General features: G+C 31.4%; 1 long non-coding RNA gene across 1 annotated transcript; it reads left to right on the plus strand.

Annotated features, from left to right (window-relative positions):
- Positions 1-2833: 2833 nt before the first annotated feature.
- LOC137810618 (uncharacterized) lies at positions 2834-4104 on the plus strand. The gene is made up of 2 exons (XR_011080936.1): positions 2834-3204; positions 3281-4104. It is a non-coding gene; the product is annotated as an uncharacterized lncRNA (long non-coding RNA).
- The last annotated feature ends 221 nt before the right edge of the window (positions 4105-4325 follow it).

A 4325-nucleotide genomic window follows, 5' to 3' on the forward strand; every position in this document is an offset into this window, starting at 1 on the left:
CATATTACCAAACGGATTCATTCCGTCTGTAGCTAAACCAAGTCGGATATTTCTTGATTCTTTACCAAACTTTGGAAACTCATCCTCAACCTCTTCCACTGAATAGAATCCACTGGATGTCGGTACATGCCATCACATTTTCTCTCATCTGCATGCCATCACATTTCCTCTCATTTGCATGCCATCTAAGATTTTTAGCATCATTTGGGTTTACAAACAAACGCTTCATCCTTGGAATGATGGGAAGATACCACATAACCTTCATTGGGGGTCCATGCTTTTCTATATCTACATAGAATCATCATCTTTTTGTTTCAACTTATAACGTGATAACCCACACCTCGAACAACTTTTCAACAATTCAAGATCTTTCCGGTATAATATACAATCATTAGAACATGCATGTATCTTTTTATACTCCATACCCATTGGACAAAGAATCTTTTTGGCCTCATAATTACGATTAGGTAGAGTATTTCCCTCTGGAAGCATATCCTTCAACAACTGAAGTAATTCTGCGAAGCTTTTATCAGCCCATCCTTTTATTGCCTTCAAATTCATCAATCTCAACACCTCAGACAACCATGTGAAGTTAGTTGCTCCAGGATACAATGGAGTCTCTGCATCGCTCGACATACTTCCATATCCATGCGCTTATGCAAAAGACTGAGCTCCCACATCACGAATCATGTCCTCCAATCGATCATCATCTACATCATCATGTACTGCATCATCCAAGATGGACCCCACATATTCTTCAGTTATGGAAACACGTGGTAAATTTAAAAATTCACCATGCCATGTCCAAGTTTTATAAGATCGAAGAAACCCATCACATAGAAGGTGTTTCCTCATTATCTTAACATCCAGTATCCTTCCATTTAAACAGTTAAAGCACGAACACCTGATCTTTGCTCCATCATGACCACTATTAATTGTGTTACATTGTGCAAATTGTATAAATTCTTCTACTCCTTTTTCATACTCATCACTTATGCAAAGAGAATTAATCTAATTTCGATTCGTTCTATTCTGAAATAGTCATTCATGTGTTTTTTAATCAGTGTTCTATCTCACGCTTTTGCCGATGGTCGAACACTCTCAGACTCAATACCAGCACGTATCATTTTTCGAGGGTGGAACACTCTTGGACTCAATACAAACACGATAATTCTATTCTAAACTAACAACTAACATAATATAAATTAGAATTAAAATAAACACTAAATAATATAAATTTAAAAAAATACAAATTATAATACATAAAGAAAACAAATTCATAACATTAAAAAAAAAACCAAAAAATAGAAAACATCACCAACCTTGTGTGTGAAGGCAACGTTGCCAAGAGTGGCATGGTGGCGGTAGCGGACATGGATATGGACGTGAAAGCAGCGATGGAGCACACAAGAAACCAAAGAAGAACCCACGAAGGCAATGCAACAGTACTTCGAGTGCAACAAACCAACAAAGTAAGATAAAGGAAAAAAAATTATATACATTGGTGAAGAAGAAAGAGAGCTCAGAAACTTACACAGGCACGAATGCAAAATCAATGAAGTTGCAAGAAGAGAGGAACGTGAAGCGCAAATGCGAGCATAAGTGCAAACGCGAAACGCAAAGAGTTGAAAGAAAGTAAGAAAGAGTAAGTGGTGCGCTTTGGAAGTTAGGGTAAAAGTGATTTACGAGTGCGGCTATTGGTAATAGCAGCACTAGTAAATCAAGCGCTTTGACTTACAAGTGCGGTTATTACTTTAGATATTAATAGTTTTTAAATTTATAAAATAATATATCATTTAGTTACTATAATAATTAATTATTTTTTATTTTTAAAATTAACTTTTATTTAATAATTTTCTTATAGTTTATATTTGGGATGTTACAAGACCTTTAATTTAGTTTTATAAATATTCCAATTAACTTTGTTTTATTAAAAAGGTATGTTCATTAATTTTGTATGTCAAAGCATATATTAAGAATTATCTCCCCCTTTTTCCTTTCCTGGTAGTAAAATTTGCAAGTAATATTGTTTAACTTCTGTCAACCTTTTTGTAAGCAGTTGCACTGTTAGTTTTTTAATTAAAATATATTAGTGCTTATTTTCGATAAATAAATTTTGAAATGACTATTCTAAAAATTAATAATAAATTTACTGTGATGGTTTATAATCCATTTAAATTTGTATATTTTAAATATTTTAATAGAATAAATTTTCACTTTTAATATTACCACACGACGAAGATTATAACTTGAATGAACCTTCTTCAAATATAATTATATGAATGGATAATACTGATGCACAGAGATAACATATGAAACTAATTAATTAGTTATTAAAAAAATGTTTAATTTTCTACATTTAAATTAAACCTTGTTATGGTATTTTATTAACTATAGAGAGTTTGGATATTTTTTAAAGGTAATTTTTTTTCTCAAATATTATAAAATCATAATTTATTAATTAAATATTTTAAATTCTCATAATATAAATCATTAAAATGTTAACCACAAAATATGTTACTAAAATGACAACATCTTCAGTGTATGAGTTTGTTTCCTAACGTAAGCTATGTAACAAACTGCCAAAAGTGTGGACATCTCTCTCATGCTGTTGATACAATGACAACATATTGTGGGTCCATGTCAGAGATATGAGCCATTATGTATCCTCTCAACACATTCCTATAAAATAGCTGATCAACAAAAATTTCCATATATAAAATAACAAATTTAGTTCAAATACCTTAGTATTATCATGATTTTATAATCAATTAATTATATTATATTATTATATATAAAGTATTAACTTTTGCAGTAAATAATTTTAGAAGCAATACTTGATGTTATATAATTAGGAGATTGCAGAAAAATCTTCATAAAATTAAACTCTTAAAGGCTTTGCTAAAATGAGAAATGTAATGGTGTTGTGTGAATGACAACATAGTGAATCCTCACATGAGGCCTTCATGTTTATAAATTATGAATGTTCCTGGTCCAAGAAAGTGAATCTGTTGTTTTTCTCATCAAAATGTTCCTCCCAGTCAAGTGATAAGGTTTATCTCAGAGGAGTGAATTTGAGAACACAAGGCTGGTTTGTAATTCATATTATCATTTGTTGGTATTTGGTGTGAATCTACTTTGTGTTCTCAGGTCACCCCTTTGAGCCAACCTGTTGACATGCTAAACCTAAACCAAAACCAAAAGGTGAATCTTCCTTCTTCTTCTTTTCTCATCTTTTTACATCCTTTTGCATGTTTTCAGATTTCAGAAAATGTTGCAGGTTGTCTTTCTGCACGTATAGAAATCAATGTTGTTACTTTTACACTTTATTTTCTATGCTTTTCCTCTACAACTCTCTTTTATTTTGGAGAAATGAAGTGGATTTCTACTCTTTGATTGGAGAAAAAAAGTGGATTTCTATTTTTTTCAATCAAAGGGAGTTGTAGGGGAAAAGCTTAGAAAATGAAGTTTAAGAATGATATCATTGTGGCATACTAGTGCCTGTGGTTGCAGCCATTTGTACAGTTTTTGAAGAGAAAATGACCCTATTTGTGTGAGTGCCTAAATACATCAGATTTAGGAACACAAAAGTAGAAGATTCTCCATTGGCAAGATAAGACTCACCGTCTTCTTTTTTCTTTTAAGTTGATGATATTAACTATGGTTTAAGTTATTGGGAGTTTCTTTCTATTTGTGTGTATTTTGATGCAGGAAAATGAAGGATTGTTAGAGCAGATATGTAAGTCCTTTGAGTTTCATACAAAGTAATGTTGCAAGTTCTATATGTTGCTCTTGTGGAAAAGCAAAAGTGTGGAAGCAATTATTAAGTTGTCTCAATTCTCAAACTACAGTGCCTAATAATTGATGTGGCAGTGTTGGTGGAAGGCATTTCAAGTACAATGAAAGCATAAAATTGAAGACCAAATTGTTTTTCACGGTGTCTTGATCAATGTTTCATCTCAAACTTTAATATAACTTAAATAAGAGATGAATAATAGAATTCAGATAGTATTTCAATCATTCATTTTTAGTTCAATATTAACCAACCATTTGTGTCATATTCATTGATAAAGGAGAGAGAAAAAAACAGGAATCATGTGAACCAACATCTTTATTGCTTTTATTTTAGGTTAAACTTTCCTTTAACATTAGAAGGAGACCACGTATTAGAAATTTAGAAGGTTGTCATTTTTATTGAGATACTTAGCCTCAAGAATTTTTTGTACTTACCCTATTCGGACATTAAAATAGTGTATTGATACATCTAGATTGGATCTAACGAAAAGACTAATTATGAACTATGGAAAGAAAAAATAATATCATAT

The sequence above is a fragment of the Phaseolus vulgaris genome, chromosome 2, assembly GCF_000499845.2.
Source record: "Phaseolus vulgaris cultivar G19833 chromosome 2, P. vulgaris v2.0, whole genome shotgun sequence".
Classification (NCBI taxonomy): domain Eukaryota; kingdom Viridiplantae; phylum Streptophyta; class Magnoliopsida; order Fabales; family Fabaceae; genus Phaseolus; species Phaseolus vulgaris.